Below are 17,698 nucleotides of genomic sequence, written 5' to 3'. Positions count from 1 at the left end.
CTCTGTACCACCAACTCCCTGCCATACCATCCTGTCAATCTCTATCATGTGTTTGATAGGTTTTTTTCCCTTTTGTTCAGAACTAGAAAAATACTGTCCAGCGTCACCTTTTGAATCTCATTATATTTGGTGCACCTGATGGCACAGTTCATGATGCTTATTGGCATTGTATGGAATTCAGCTGATTCCTCAATCTTCATCATTACCAAGAATTCACACCATTCATCACTCAACTCTCAGGAGACAGTTAGTCAGGTCAGTAAGCTAATGAGCTCTATCGATAATATACTTGTCCTCCCAATAATGGACCTTTACACTCTGGAATTGATAGCATTTGCATAATGCATTTTGTACTGTAATATGAAATACAACAATAAAATGAACTACAGTGTCCCAACAAAATGTGTGAACTTAAATATTTATTGAATTATAGCATCATATCATTTGTAGTAGTTGTTGATATGGTCAATTCCATTTGAGTTATCTGAAGTAAATCCATATGATTCAGCAAAGACATGGTTTCAGTTCCTAACACTGTTTGCAATGAGTGTATGAATTCCCCTCACGACTGTGTGGGTATCCTCCAGTGCTCCAGTTTCCTCCCATGTAACAAACACCTATGGGTTAGTAAGTTACTGGTCACATGGGTGTAATTGTATTCTTTGCGACAGTATCTTGTTTAATGTTACACTTGCCTTTGTTGAATCTTGCCCCTCTCGACATAGGATATCTGGTTTGTGGGGGTTTAGCAAGGGTTAATCGGAGTGTGCTTAGTGTTTGTGGGGGTGTGTGCCCCTTTTGGAATTTGCCTAGGGTTTGTGGGGGTGTGTGCCCCTTTTGGACTTTAGGATTAGGTTTGAGTGTAGGGCTGGTGGATGTATGTTTGGCTGGCAGAGGTTAGGCTGCAGAATTTGAAGTATGAGCTGCTATGTCAGCTCGGCTTGTACAGGGAAGTCAGGTTAATCTGGTCCATGCCTTTCATTATCGTGGTCCGACACCACTTGGTTCAGCGAAACGGGTGTGCACTGGGGCACATCATCAGTAGTGAACATTCGGATCCTCGGCTGTTTCGAGCCTTTAATCACTAGACAGCCTACAGAAGCGGCCCAACAGTGTCCGACTCAGACACTGCTTGTATTTTTCCCAGGGACCAATAATGAGAGGCATGTAATTCTGAGGGTAATGATATTTTTAAATATCATTACCTGGCACCTGTATGCCTGGGATTGCATGGGTTAAATTGCGAGTGTTTACTGGGCATTCAGCAGAGCTGACCCTGAGTTTAGCACTGACATGTCTGTCGTCCCCATCCGGGGTTTAACTTTCTGGTTCTCTCTTGCCTTGTGTGTATCTGGGCATTCTTATTGGCCTTTTGTGGCCCGCTGTGAAAAATTTTGTCATCAACAGTGTTTTGCTATCAAGACTGTGATTCAGGCAGATGTTGTTAACATATGCTGCTTGTCAACACGCTGCCTTAAGACCTAAGCAAACTTAATTTGCATTCAGCTGGGACAGTAGTTGGGATAAATGACCAATAGAACAATTTGTAATGGGGGTAAAGGAAATCTTGAATATGTGTCAAATTTCACAAGATTTGTTCATGTTTTTATAAACTTGTTTTCTGTTTCTGTATCTTTGTGTTACACCTTTCTGCGGAAATGGCTTTACTTCACAGTTTTTGTTGACCTGCAGTATCTTTTGTCTCAACATCTTTGGCTGTTAAGACTCTCCATGATGCTACAGTTCAATTAAATACAAAATCCTGAAGCTACTACACAAGCCTTCACTGACCTCAATTTGAAATTACTCTTCCTCATCTATGATTTGAACTGCCCTCATAGATTGTTAAACAGAATTCTAACCTATTGAAGTTGAGATGGTGTGACTAATCTTTTGTCAGTTCAAATCTGATCCAAGTTACTACTTTTCCCATTTGTCTTTCTTCCCCCACTGGACTTGTGATTATAGACTGCTGAAACAAAAACATAAATCTTTAATTAGTAACAACAGGCACAAAATGGAGCAACTCAGCAAGTCAGGCAGCATATAGAGGGGGACTCAACATGGACTGAGGGACCGCTTCTTCAAGCACCTTTGCTTCATCTGCCACAAATACTACATCTTCTGGTGGCTACCCATTCCAATTTGACCTCAATTCCCATTCTGACATGTCTGTCTGGGTAGCCTTCAACCTGACGGCATGAACTTTGATTTCTCTGAATTTGAGTAATTTCTACCCGTGTTCCTATCTTTCCATTTCCCATTCTGGTTCCTCCTTGCTCCTTCTCACCTGCCTATCTCCTCCCTTTAGTTCCCCTCCTATTAGATTCAGATTCAGTTTATTGTCTTTGCAATGCAGTTAAATAATGAGACAACATTCTCCGGAATGATATCACAAAAAAGCACACGACAAAACAGATGATTTGTCCTTCAGTCCTTTACCTCTTTAATCTATTGCCCCTCAGCTTCTCACTTCATTCCACCTCCCCCACCCCCTCACCTATCACCTGACAGCTTGTACTCCTTCCCTCCCTCCCCTCCCCCGCTTTATTCCGGCTTCTTTCTAGTCCTGATGAAGGGTCTTTGCCTGAAATGTCAACTGTTTATTCTCTATTGATGCTGCCTGACCTGTTAAGTTTCCCCTTCATTTTGTGTATTGCTCAAGGTTTCCAGCATCTGCAGAATCTCTTGTTTCTGAATTACTACAACACAATGTTTCTTCCTTCATTCTCTTTCCAAAAGGTGCCTTTCCAGAAGTTAACCCTTTGGGAACTTTGAGGTGAGTGTTGACCTTAAAAGAAATAACTTGTAGCAGTGAACCAAAATTCTGCTCTCAATCTCTTATGTGTCACTTAATGGGATTCAATACTGTCATCCCCTCAAACTAATTAATGTTCAAGATTTAGATTGCAGAACCACCTTTTGCATCTGAATCCACCATAGCCTCACTTGCAGACCCCAGTCAGTTCGAACTGGCAACATCTCCACAATTTCCCTCAGCACAGATGTACTGCAAGGCTTAGCCTCACCACCATAAATATCAAGTGAGTAGAGCAGAGGCTAAGCACAGCTCCAATGCCATATTAAATTTACTGATGACATCAGTTATTGACCAAATCAAGGAAGGTGATGAGTCGGCATATTGGATCTGGTTTAGTGGTGCCATAACAACAAACGTGTCATCAATGTCAGCAAGACCAAGGAGCTTGATTAATGAGTTCAGAAGGAGGAAACCAGAGGTTCAATTGCTAGTTCTCATGGGGGGGGGGGGGGATATCAGCGGTGGAGAGGGTCAGCAATTTTTAATTCCTTGGTGTCATCCATTTCAGGGGATTTGTCCCGGTCCAACATGTAAGTGTCATTACCAAGAAAGCACAGTAGGACCTCTGCTTAGAAGTTTGCCAAGATTCAGTATGTCATCAAAAATATTGACAAACTTCTATAGATATGTAGTGGAGAGTATATTGGTTGGTTGTATCACAGCTTGGTATGGAAAATCCTACAAAAAGTAGTGGATATGGCCAAGTTCTCCCCGGGAAAAGCCCTCCCCACCATTGAACGCCTCAACGTGGAACGCTATCAGGAAGGAAAAAGAAGCCCCGAGACTCGCACCACAGGGTTCAGGAACCATCAGGCTCTTGAGCCTAAGGGGATAACTACTCAAATTCACTTGCTGTCACTGAAATGTTCCCACAAGCTATGGACACACTTTCAAGGATCAGTCCTCTCATGTTCTCGGTATATACTGTTGATTTTTTAAATGTCTGTTGTCCTTTGCACACTGGTCGTACGCCGAGTTGGCTTCTTTGATTCTATCATGTTTATAGTATTTATTGAGTATGCCTGCGAGAAAATGAATCTCAGGGTTTTATATTCTGACATGTACTTCGATAATAAATTTACTTTGAGCAATGTATATCCAAATAAAGTTGGTTTTTAAGAAAAGATCTTTAACGTTTTCTTTGAAGTATTCGTGTGACAATTCTAACTTCCTTTTAGAAATAGAGCCATCAACACTTCAGTTTCAATACTTAAATGCTTGGAGTGCTCCAGTCATTGACACAAATGACGCACTTCACTATTTTATACATACAGCCTTTCGAGCGTTACTGCACAACAACCGCCGACAACCTCGTTTTAACACTAACCTAATCTCGGGAGAATTTACAATGAACTGTTAATCTACCCGGGACGATTTTGGATTTAGGGGAGGAAAGTGGAGCACCCGGGGGAAACCCACATCCCACGGTGTGGATGCACTCTGACATCCCGAGCTGTAATCGCTACGTTATTGTGGCGCCCACGTGACAAAGCTAACCTTGAGTTTGTAGCAGAATATGACTAACTAGTTAATGGTTGAATTCACACAAAATGCTGGTGGAACACAGCAGGCCAGGCAGCATCTATAGAGAGAAGCGCGGTCGACGTTGGGTCTGACGAAGGGTCTCGGTCCGAAACGTCGACAGTGCTTCTCCCTATAGATGCTGCCTGGCCTGCTGTGTTCCACCAGCATTTTGTGTGTGGTGGTGTTTGAGTTTACAGCATCTGAACATTAAAGCAACAGAACACCACGCATGTGAGATTCATGACGAGGAACGGATTCCAGGCACTAAATGGAACTAAGATTTGCTAAGCACATAAAAATGCTTTTTAAGAACTCAGCAGGTCAGGCAGCATCTATAGAAAGGGATAACAGCCGGTGTTTCCGGCCGAGACAGGACTGGACAGGAAGGGGGCGGAAGCCAGAATAAGAAGTGGGAGGGAGAGTCGTACAAACTGACAGGTGATGGGTGAGACTAGGCGAGGGGCGAGTTGGAAAATACTACTGGCAGTTTATTACTGACACATGTATGGAAAACGAGTGAAAAGCTTTTGTTTGTGTGTCATCCAGACAGACAAATGAAAGTGGGAAGCAGCAACAAAGAATGTGCAATGCAGGTAGACAGTCTCGCGTACAATCACCTGAAATTCACACCAAAGGCACTCGAATCCTGACAGATTTCTCTCGCCTTATCCTAGATAATTCTGATTATTTTAAGCACCCTAATTAGTTACTTCTATTTAAACACCCCCTATTAATTACAAACTCTCAATTTAACGGCAAGAAGCACAATAGAAAGAATGGTACAGGATGGGATGTGAAATTGCTTTTAGATGTGTTTATTATTCCTGTTTGGCTTTTACAGCAATAATGCAAAAATTATTACATTTATTATATATATTGACAATGAATGGATAAAATGAGGTAGACATTGAGGAACTATTTCCTGTAGTGCAGAGGTCCACAGTAACATTAAAGAGCCAGGCTACTGGAGGATGATGCAAAACATTTGTCCGCACATTAGGAACTTGCTAACGTGAACGATTTTACTTGCTTTTGTGGCCGCGGAGAAAGGACACGCTAGAGATGGCTGCGTTCCCTGGAGTCTGTGTTGGTTGCGGTCTGGCCCCTTCCGTCGGGGCTGCTCTAAAGTTGGCTTGGTGGGAGACAAGCTGGGTTGCCTTAGTCTGCGGCTGCTCTGTGCGACATGAGAAACTGCGGAAACACGGTCCATACACTCAGACTCATGGTCCATAATCTGCAGACCATGACACTCAGGGACCTGGACTGCTTCAATATTATTTTTCCATGTTTTCTTCTACTGTTATAATTACATGTGCTGTGATTGACTGTTGATTATGTTTTTTCACACTTGGCCCCAGAGGATTGCTGTTGCGTTTGGTGTGTGGTTGAATGACGATTAAATTACTTGAATTTGAATTTACAGATTAATTGATATAGGTGAGTGAGGCCAGTTGGGTGACCAATCAGACATGTTGGACTGTGTGATGTCACACTAGACCCGTGGGGCGATTGGGCGACGTTGCACCGGACCTGCGGGAAGACTAGGTGACGTCACTGAGAGTTAACCCTCCCCCACTCCTCCGGCCGCTAGTGGACGCCGTCACTAGGGTAACGTCAGTTGTTACACAAAACGTCTCCGTCCGGGAAACGGCGGAGTTTTGGCAGGAGTTCCGCTGCATCACTTGGCGACCGTGTACGCCAGAGCTTAAACAACGGACTCGGGCAGGAGGCGATGGCAGGTCTGTTTCGATGGCAATGAGAGGGTAATGAAAGGTGGGATTCAGGGCGCCTTCCCACTGCCTGGGTGCTTAACGAGCCAGAGCTGGCGGCCGGCTGAGTCGGGACGTGAGGCCCAGGTTTGGCGGCTCCTAGCTCAGGCTGGGTCCGGTGGAGGGCTTGGGGGCTGGAGGTCAGGACAAGGCCCTCGGAGATTGTATCGTGGGGAAATGGAATTGCTTTTCCAGGAGATTTGAATCATGAGAGTAGCTGACCGTGAGCCGGCTTTGACTCCCCAAATATATGCGCATCAATGCGGTCTGATGGCAGTGTAGTGCTTGGGAGGTAGCCCTTTCCTATAGCGAGGAGTCTAGAACAAGGAGGCAAAATTTTATTAAAGATCTGGATCACTCGCGGGTGCAGATCTCAAACTCCCCTGTCCTGTAGGGCAACGTAATATACAACACACAGGCAGGCAATTTGATCCATCGTGACCGTGAACCGGCCAAAGAGGGCCAGTATCCCATTAGTCTACTTCACCTTTTGGAATCTACGGGAATTATACGTCAAAGTTTCTGTCGCCTTCATTCGGTGATGTCCTATACTGAGTTCCCAAAATTCATCCAGGAATCTGTACAGTACTAGTGAGGCATTTTTCAATTAGTAAGTAAAATAATTTAATTTTAACACTTGCCTTTGCTCCACTCAACTTACTGATTCTGATCAAAATCAAAAGATTAGCTATGCTTGTCTCATGTACATCAAAACATATGAAATAGGTCATTTGCATCATTGCTACAATTAGCCAGCGACGTAGTGTGCATACACTCACTTACCCTAACCTGTACATCTTTGCAATGTGGGGAGGGGGGGGGGGGAGATCTGGAGTACCCAAAGGAAACCTGAATTCTCTGGTTGGAAAGAGTCTATATTTATGGATGAGGTTTTGGGGGACTTGGAGGCACATGATAACATAGGCCAAAGTCAGCATGGTTTTTTAAAGGTGAAATCTTGCCTGGCAGATCTGTTGGAATTCTTGAAAAAAAAATGTCAAGCAGGATAGACAACAGAAAATCAGTGTGTGTTGTTTACTTGGATCTTCAAAAGGCCGTTGACAATGTGCCACACATGAGGCTGCTTAGAAAGATAAGAGCCCCTGGTATTACAGGAAAGATACTAGCATGGATAGAGCTTTGGCTGATTGGCAGGAGGAAAAGAGTGGGAATAAATGGGTCCTTTGCTGGTTGGCTGCTGGTGGCTAATGGTGTGCAGCAGGGGCCAGTAAATGTCAGTGATTTGGATTAAGAAATTGATGAGTTAGTAGATGATACGAAATAGGTGGAGGAGCAGGTAGTGTTGAGGAAGTAGAATGTCTGCAGAAGGACTTAGGCAGACTGGGGAAATGGGCACAGAAATGGCAGATGGAATATAGTGTAGGGAAGTGTATGGCCGTGCACTTTGGCAGAAGAATAAAGCTGTGGACTATTTTCTAAATAGGGAGAAAATTCAAAAATAAAAGATGCAAATAGGCTTGGGAGTCCTTGTGCAGGATTCCATAAAAGTTAACTTGAAAGCTGATATGGTGGTAAGAAAGGCTTTGGGCCCATATTCACTGGAGCTGAAAAGACTGAAGGGGGATCTCGAATGTATCGAATATTGAAAGGCCTAAATAGAATGTATATGGAGAGGATGTCTCTTATAGTGGGAGAGTCTAGGACTAGAGGGCACAGCCTCAGGATAGAGGGACGTCCATTTAGAACAGAGATGAGGAAAGATTTCTTTAGCCAGAGGGTGGTGAATCTGTGATATTTATTGCCACAGACACCTGTGAAGGCCAAGTCATTGTGTATATTTAAGGCAGAGGTGAATAGGTTCTTGATTAATCAGGGAGCCAAAGGTTACGGGGATAAATCCGTTGAACCCCCCAGTTTCCTTTGCTGTGTATGTCTAGGGAATACACTCCGTCCCGCTGTACCTGTGAGACTGAGACTGCTGTCCCACCCCAAACCCCGGTTTGTGTGGATGCTGTGTAATTTGCAACCCTGTTACAACTCAGTTCCAAGTAACAGCAGACTGCACACTGCATACGATTAAAGGAATTATGTTTATGAATGTTAACTTAACTAAAGGATTAGTAAAGAAAAGAAAGAAAGAACAAAAAGGGCCCGTTATAATTAAACAGTCAAATGTGCACAAGTTGGAGCTTAACTCTTCCAAAAGTAATATTCACTGATCCTCAGTAGATGCTTGCACCTTGCTGCATTGAATCATGGTCCCCACGGTGTCAAGTCCTTCGACTGGTTCTCCAGTGTCTTTTGTCTTCACCTCCCGCCGAACAAAGGACCCCAGCTCACACCAGGGTCGGGCACCCAGCATAAAAACCTGCTCCCCTCTCTCCAATTGGATGGCTCACATTCCAAAGCCCCCGTTATCTCTAACCATAACCCGAACACTGCTTCTACAGAAAGACCATTACGTTAGCAGTGAAGCCTTTTCCAGGGTGATACACAGTCATGATGGAGTGGCAGGGTGTCAGACACATTAGGCTGAATGGCCCAATTCTGCTCTGATCTCTTATGGTCTTTTGAAAAGTCACAGGGAGTAAAACAAACTCAGTACAGACAGCGGCTGGAATTGAACCTTAATCTTCTGACTACCACGCACAAAATGCTGGGGGAAGTGAATTCCAACATCTGAAGATTTTCTCTTGTTTATGTTTCTCAATCTTCTGATTGATGTCCTTGTGAAGCCTTAAGCTAACCGCTGCGCTATTGTGCGACCACATTCAGTGGTGAACAACACCGCCATTTTTTTTCTCTTTTGTTTTAAGGAAGCTGACAAACGGTAAGCATCCCAGCACTGATAGCTGTTATTCACAGGCATCCAGTCTCAAAGGAAATCATCATCACCCTTTGTTTGATCCAACTTGCCTTGGATCCCATGGGTTTCAACCATTTGGACCTGTCTTCCCTATGACGCCCTTGCAGAAATCCACGGCAACTTTCACAACTGTTCTGCCTAATAACGTACTTCGTGTTACTTCTTCTAAAAGTTTACTCAGATTAGTTACAACCACCCATTGACAAACTGCCGCTTCCAGATCAAATCCTTCATTTTCAAGAGTCAGTTAATCCTGACTCTCTGCAACACACACAATATGTTGGAGAAACTCAGCACCCCAGGCAGCATCTATGGAGGGGACTAAACAGTTGATGTTTCAGGCCGAGACCCTTCATCAGGACGTGTTTATGAATCAGAATCAGGTTTAATATCACTGACATATGTTGTGAAATTTGTTGTTATGTAGCAGCTTTTAGCGATACATCATAATAAAAATCCGTTTATGGCCCCTCCATACCAGACAGTGATGCAACCAGTTAAAATGCTCTCCATTCTACATCTGTAGAAATTTGTCTTTGGTGACTTATCAATTCTCCTCAAAACTCTTATTGAAACATAACCACTGTCTTGCCTTCTGTGTAGTTGCATCATAGATCAGCAGGGACGTTGACACCCAGGAATTTGTAATTGCGTATTGACACCCTTTTCACTTCTCATCCCTCAACTTCCCCTTCCTGAAGTCCACAATCAATTCCTTGGTCTAACTGACATTGTTATTGTTGTGACACCACTCAAATGGCTGATCTATTTCACTCCTGTACACCTCGTTGTCACCATCTGAAATTCTACCGACAACAGTTGTGTTGTCAGCAAATTTATAGATGACATTTGAGCTGTGCCTAGCCCCACAATTGTGTGTGTGGAGAGAGTACAGTGGTGGGCTAAGCTTGCATCCTTGAAGGGCACCAGTATTGATATAGTCAATATGTTGATGTAGTCATAAAGAAGGCAAGACAGCGGCTATACTTTATCAGTTTGAAGAGATTTGACATGTCAACAAATATGCTGAAAAACTTTTATAGTTGTACCACAAGGAGCATTCTGACAGGCTGCATAACTGTCTGGTATGGAGGGGCTACTGCACTGGACTGAAAGAAGCTGCAGAAGGTTGTAAATCTAGTCAGCTCCATCTTGGTAATTAGCCTAGTACCCAGGACATCTTCAGGGAGCAGTGTCTCAGAAAAGTAGTGTCCATTATTAAGGACCTTCAGCTCCCAGGGCATGCCCTTTTCTCACTGTGACCATCAGGTAGGAGGTACAGAAGCCTGAAGGCACACTCAGTGATTCAGGAACAGCTTCTTCCCCTCTGCCATCCAATTCCTAAATGGACATTGAAGCTTTGGACACTACCTCACTTTTTTTAATATACAGTATTTCTGTTTTAGCTCATTAAAAGATCTATTCGATATACATAATTGATCTACTTGTTTGTTTATTATTATGCTTTATTTATTACTTTTTTTCTCTCTCTGCTAGATTATGTACTGCATTGAACTGCTGCTGCTAAGTTAACACATTTCACATCACATGCAGGTGATAATAAACCTGATTCTGATTCTGATTGACTGACAGTGAGGAGGAGATATTATTTTCAATTCACACAGACTGTGGTCTCCCAGTGAAGAAGTCAAGGAACCAGTTGCAGAGAAAGAAACAGAGGCCAGGTTTTGGAGTCAGTAAACTGCAGCCTGACATAGTTATTACTATTGTCCAGGTGATCCAAGGCCAAGTGGAGAGCTAGTGAGATTGCATCAGCTGAAGATCTGTTTTGACAATATGCAAATTGTCGGGTCCAGGTCCTTTCTAGCAGAGAGAAAAAGATAAAATTTTAAAATAATAATAATAAATAAGTATTTCAATTACATATATTGAATCAATTTTAAAGACATGCAAAAACAGAAATACTGTATATTTTTTAAAAAAGTGAGGTAGTGTCCAAGGGTTCAATGTCCATTTAGGAATTGGATGACAGAGGGGAAGAAGCTGTTCCTGAATCGCTGAGTGTGTGCCTTCAGGTTTCTGTATCTCCTACCTGATGGTAATAGAAAAGGGCATGCCTTACCATCTCTGACATCCCCTGTATTCTTTCCAACAATCACCTTAAAAGTGCTTACTCTTGTATTAGCCATTACCACCCTGGAAAAAGGTGCTGGTGTTCACTCTATCTCAGGCTCTTATCATCTTATACACCCATGTCAAGTCTTCTCACTCTCTTCTCTGCTCTGAAGAGAAAAGCCCTTATTAGCTTGTTCAATTTATCCTCAAAAGTCATGCTATCCAATCCAGGCAGCAACCTGGTAACAAAAAAGAGAAAATCTGCAGATGCTGGAAATCCAAGCAACACACTCAAAATGCTGGAGGAACTCAGCAGGCCAGGCAGCATCTATGGAAGAAAGTACAATTTACGTTTCAGGCTGAGACCCTTCAGCAGAAGATGTAATTTCCTCTCCACTCAGACTGTGGTCTCCCAGTGAGGAAATCAAGGATCCAGTTGCAGCGCGAGGAGCAGAGTCCCAGGTTTTGGAGTCAATGAATTGCAGCCTGTCATAGGTATTAATATTGTCCAGGAGATCCAAGGCCAAGTGGAAGTCCTGCTGAAGGGTCTTCGCCTGAAATGTTGACTGTACTCTTCTCCATAGATGCTGTCTGGCCTGCTGAGCATCCTGATAAAATCTCCTCTGCACCCTCTCTAGAGCATCCACATCCTTCCTATTTAAGCCGACCAGAACTGAGCACAAGACTTCCAAGTATGGTCTAACCAAAGTTTTATAGAGCTGCACCATTTCCCCACATTTTTTCACCTCAATCCCTGGGCTAACAAAGGCCAGTTCACCATATACCTTCTTAACAACTCTCTCTTTAAAGTCATTGTGAATTAAGAAATTCTATTTCATTTCCCAATGAAGTCCAGAGATCCACTGCTATTAAAATGGAGGTTAGTTCATTTACAGAAAGAATTTCTTTGATGAGCCATTGGGACTGCTGAGTGAGCAAATTAACTCTCCAATCAATACGTGATCATGCTGCATGGTTCAGTTTATATTCGGCTAATTGCAACTCAGTAACTATGAGATGAACTTTCTAAAACTACTAATAAATTGCACTTGTATGTAAAAGCAATCAAATCTTTCTGCAGAAACTGCTCTGTACCTCGCGCTACAATTGGATCTTTATAAAGAGATTGCAGCCAGTGCGGATCAGAAATAGCATCTCGTCCTCACTGATAATCAACATGGGTGCATCTCAAGGATATATGCTTAGCACTCTTCTACTCTCGCTACACTCTTAACTGTGTGGCTAAGCACAGCTCAAATGCTGTCTATAAATTTGTAGATGATGCATGTGAGTGAGATAGTTCAGCTAGTTGAGTGGTGTCACAACCACGACCTCACACTCAACATCAGCAAGAGCAAGAAACTGAGTTTAGATTTAAGGAAGGAAACTTAGGAGAACGCACATCAGTCTTTGAGGGGTGAGTCGTGGAGACGGTGAACAGCTTCAAGGTTCTGGAATTCAGTATCTTGGAGGATCTGCCCTGAACCCAACATATTGATGTAATCACAAAGAAGACATGTCAGCAACTCTACTTTAGGAGTTTGAGGAGATTGGGTATGTCAGCAAAGGCTCTTGCAGATTTCTACAGATGTATGTTGGAGAGCATTCTGACAGATTGCATCATTGCCTGGTGTGGAGGGGCCACTGCAGACTCAGCCAGCTCCACCATGAGACAACCCTCACCACCCTCAGGACATTTCCAAGAGCCAGTGCCTCAAGAAGATAGCATCCATTGCTAAGAATTCTCACCATCCAGGACATGCCCTCCTCTATTACTCGTACCATCAACAAGAAGGTACAGGAGCCTGAAGACACATACTCAATGTTTTAGGAACAGCTTATTTTCCTCCACTGTCATGAAAACCACCTCCTTATTCCTTTTATTTTGCACTATATATTTTATAGCTTTAATGTTTATGTACTGTACTGCTGTCACAAAACAAGTAGCCTTTAACACAAGAGACTGTTGTGGTCCATCTTGTCCACACTGACTGAATATAGATGAACAATTCCCACCTTTCAGACTGTGATAGTTAACGCGTACAAAAGCTTGACCACAGCATCTGCAGTGTACTTTGTGTAGACTGTGATAGTTGCCCTTTAGCTGACATCTCTTCCAGTCCACATCCAGACACTTTGTACATGTGATGTAGTTCCTGTCTTCACAACCCTGTCCAAATTGTGAGCTGAATTAGGGTTCTGTACCCTGTATTTAATGTTATAGAAACAGTACCGATCAGTTGGCTGCCTTGAGGGAATAATATCCTATGACTTATGGGGATTTTTGTAGGTTAATTTACAAGTGAGGGAAGGCAAAGTGTGTTTTAAAAGATTTATTCAATCTTTGTTTTATTTGATGGTCTATGTGAGTGTGAACAGCTGTCAGATGAGAAATTACTAAGCATTGCTTATTTTAATTTTGGTTTAATGCACACCATTAAAAATTTTGAATCCAACTAATTACCCAGCATATTTTTGTTTAGAAGTAATTGTTGTAATTGCTCCACTTGTGAGGAACAGATTCTCATTACCTGCAATGAAACGTTTACAAGGAATTAATTAAACATAATTGGACTGCCTGTGTTTAATATGTTGTATCAGTACTCCTATTAGAGATCTAGGTACTGTATATGTCAGGACTCTCTGGGAAGGGGGGGGGGGGTGTGGGCTATGAAAGCCAAAAGATATTCTTAAAAAGCCTCTGCTGCCTTTCAGAAAATATAGGTCAGATGTCTTCATGAATTATTTAATTAGTGATGTGGCACCCTGTCTTCAAATGTGAGCAATATAGGAATTCTGTTAGTTCTCCCATTGAAATCTACCGAATATCGAAAGGCCTAGATAGAGTGGACATGGAGAAAATATTGGGGAAATCTAGGAACAGAGAGCATAGCCTCAGAATACAAAGATATCCCTTTAGAGCTGAGATGAGGAATTTCTTCAGCCAGATAGTGTTGAATCTGGAATTCATTGTCACAGACAGCTGTCGAGGCCAAGTCATTGGGTATATTTAAAGTGGAAGTTGATAGGTTCTTGATTAGTCAAGGTTGAGAGGAATAATAAATCAGCCATGATGGAATGGCAGTGCAGACTGATGGACCAACTGGTCTAAAACTGCTCCTATGTCTCATGGTGTTACAGTATCGGTTAAATTCAGACTTTTAGTATAAAAGGATTTACAAGTTTAATTTGAGCTTCGTAATAGCATTTACATTTTTTGAGAGATTGAGGGTGATTTTACGGAAGTACTTAAGTTATTGAGATGGATGGTAACAGTCTTTTTCCCCAGGATAGGGGAGTCCAAAATTAGGGGGCATAGACTTGGGGAAAGAAGGAAAGATTTAAAAGGGTCCCGAGGAGCAACTTTTACATTCATGTGTGGTGAGTATATAAAGATCTGAGGGATAACACTTTCACACAGAGGGTGGTAAGTATGCAAAACGAGCTGCCGGTAGTAGTGGTTGAGGCAGGTATAAAGGTATCATTTAAGAAGCATTTAGAAAGGCGCATGGAGGAGCAGAGCTTAGAGGGATGTGGGCCAAATGCAGGAAATTGGACTAGCTGGTTGGTATGAAATCATCATCAGGTGCCATGCCCAGTTTGAGCTATGACTGCCATGGTGCACACATTCCAGTTTCAGGTCAAGTGGATCAATTCACTGGTATCCATTTCCAGTTCTCTGGCTGCTGCCTCCATCATCATTTGTCTTTGCCTTCTTCTTGCTTTCTTCCCTTCAATCTTTCCCATAATTACCGTGCATTCTAACTCCTCTTTCCTGATCACATGTCCAGTGAAGTTACATTGCCTTTTCATTATCTCATACATTATCTCTCTTATTGTGCTTGCTCTGTTCATGACATCCTCGTTAGATATTCATTTTGTCCATGATATTCTTTGCATCCTCCTCAAAAACCACATCTCTGCTGTTTCAATTCATTTCTTCATGTTACTAGATATTGTCCAACATTCTGAGCCATATAACATAATTGGATGAACGTAACATTTCAGTACTCTGAGGCAGATTGTCATGCCTAGTTTAGTGTTGGTCAGTACACTCTACATTCTCGTAAAGGTATCTTTTGCCATCCCTATTCTTCTTTTGATGTTCATGTGCCACCTGCCATCTGATGTCACCCAGCTTCCTAAGTAGCAAAAGTTCTGTACTTGATTTATGTCTTTGCCGTTTATTCTCAGCCTGCAGATAGGATTCTCCTTCTTTTTGGATTTCACCATCCATTCCGTTTTTTTGCAATTGATAGATAGACCCATTTTTTCACTTTCTTCAACAACTATATCAATTAAGTTTTGTAGTTATTCCTCCGTACTTGCAATTAACACAGTGTCATCTGCATATCTGAAATTATTGATGTTTTCACCACCAACTTTGATTCCCAAGATGTCTCTTATTTTTTGTAATACTGTTTCAGTGTACACATTAAACAAATCAGGGGAGAAAACATACCCTTGTCTAACGCCTCCCTTGATTTTCGTAAACTGACTCACTTCTCCATCTATTCTTACAGCGGCAGTTTGTTCCCATTACAGATTTCTGATTAGGCGGAGGTCTTTCAAATCTAGATCTAGAGTTTCCTGTAATATTTCAAATAACTTATTGTGCTTCATTTTATCAAATGCTTTTGTGTAGTCGATAAAACAAACAAATCTTTTTGCAGTTGAATAGCTTGTTCTGATAGTATCCTTACATCAATATTGCGTTTTTTTGTACCTTTGTCTTTCATAAAACCACATTGTTCGTTACCTCTTTCAGCTTGTATTTTACTCTTAGTGCTTGTCATCAAGACTCTTAGAAGTATCTTGGTGATATGACTCATTAAACTTATGGTCCTCTGTAATTCATATTCTGTTGCTGCAGGTTTCTTAGGAAGAGTGATAAATACCTATTTTTATTTTTCATCTCTTCTGGTATTATTCCAGTCTCATAAATGACATTGATTAAATCAGTAAGTTTTTCAATTCCATAATCTTCAAGGGCGATAATTTGTTCTATTACTAATTCATCAGGACCTGCTGCCTTTCATTTCTTCATCTTATTTATTGCATTACGAACTTCACATTTTAAAATACTTGGACCTTCAATGTTCTTCTTAGTTTCTGGTTTTCCGCCTCAATCGTCTTCAAACAATTCCTGAATATACTCAGTCCATCTGTTCGTAATCTCATCTTTTACCATGATAATGGTACCGTCCTTTGCTTTCAAACATCCACCTGAAGAACAGAGGAGCTTTTTACCAGTCATATTCTTGATCTGTTGATGTAACCTTTTTGGATCAATAATAGGGATTCTTTCTAGTTGCTCACATTCCTGGTTCAACCATTCTTCTTTGGCTTTTTGACGTAAGCTTTTAACTTTTTTATCTAAGGACTTATATTCTATAGGATTTCCTTTCTTCTGTCTCCTTTCTTCCATTAGATTTTTGATTTCATATGTCATACATTTATTCTTTGTGCTTTTTTTCTTTTTTAGGAATCACTGACTTTGCTGATTCTACCAAGGCATCCTTTAGAGAGTTAAACTTCATTTCGACATGATTGCTATCATCTTCAACAGATTCTGTTTCTAGACTTTGAAATCTATTCCTTACTTCAATTGTAAATTTTTGTCTATGTTTTCTTCTTTAATTAATTGCGAGTAGTCAAGGGATTGTTCAGGTTTTTTAAGTTTTACTTTGACCTTTCATACTACTGGGTTATGGTCACTATTACAGTCTGCACCTGGATACATTTTGCATTGAGCTACTGAGTTTCTAAATCTTTGGTTTATGGTAATAAAGTCAATTTGATTTCTGGTGTTAACACCTGGACTTTTCCAGGTCCACAAGCGTCTTGGATGGTTTTTAAAGTAGGTATTCAAAATGACCTGATTATTCATCTTGCACCATTCTACCCGTTTCTCACCTCTTTCATTTCTTTCCCCAGTCCAAATTTTTCCTATGGTATTTCCATCAGCACCTTGTCCTACTTTAGCACTTAGATCTGCCATGACAGTAACAATATCTTGAGATTTACATCCATTCTTTGCTTGTTCAGGCTCTTCATAGAATTTATCTATTTCCTCATTTGTTCCATCTGTTGTTGGTGCATATACCTGTACAATTGCTAAATCAAATAGTTGTCCTCGGAATCTAACAAGGAGCACTCTTTCTGATATTGCCCAATGTCCTAAAACACACTTTGCCATGTCTTCATCCATAAGAATCCCTACTCCATTAGTATGGGATGTTCCACAAGAATAAATTAGTGTTTTATTTCTATTCTGACATGTTCCAGCACCTGTCCAATAAACTTCACTAATTCCCATGATATTAATCTTTAGTCATTCCATTTCATTTATCACATTGTCCAATCTTCCTGCTTGATATAGGGTTCTTACGTTCCAAGTGGCAATTCCAAGTCCAATTCTTTTGTGTTACTTGAATTTTATGAGCAGTAGCTTGATGACGGTTGGGGATCCCCTGCTGCCCAGAATCATCCCTACTGAGTGAAACATCTTCAGACATCTTGAAGATCCTCTTGACGCTGTTGTTGTGCAATACATTTTGTGAGTTTGACTATGCTTTCTTAGCAAATAGATTCCAGGAAACCTAGTATCTAGCAACGGTGGTTTGCTATTGCCTTCCGTTGGGCAAACTGAAGAAATTGCCATTTCTCTTCCCAAATGTC

General features: G+C 41.6%; 1 protein-coding gene across 1 annotated transcript in view; it reads left to right on the top strand.

Moving 5' to 3' along the window:
• Positions 1 to 5,944: 5,944 nt before the first annotated feature.
• The window catches only part of tbce (tubulin folding cofactor E), a 68,147-nt gene continuing 56,393 nt past the window's right edge, over positions 5,945 to 17,698 (top strand). Inside the window, 1 exon segment of the mRNA XM_059982162.1 lies at positions 5,945 to 6,108. The gene's annotated coding sequence lies outside the window, so the exon portion shown is untranslated.

Source organism: Hypanus sabinus, chromosome 10 (genome assembly GCF_030144855.1).
Source record: "Hypanus sabinus isolate sHypSab1 chromosome 10, sHypSab1.hap1, whole genome shotgun sequence".
Taxonomy (NCBI): domain Eukaryota; kingdom Metazoa; phylum Chordata; class Chondrichthyes; order Myliobatiformes; family Dasyatidae; genus Hypanus; species Hypanus sabinus.
Note: the sequence above shows the minus strand (reverse complement) of the source record. Positions and strands in the feature narration are given on the sequence as shown.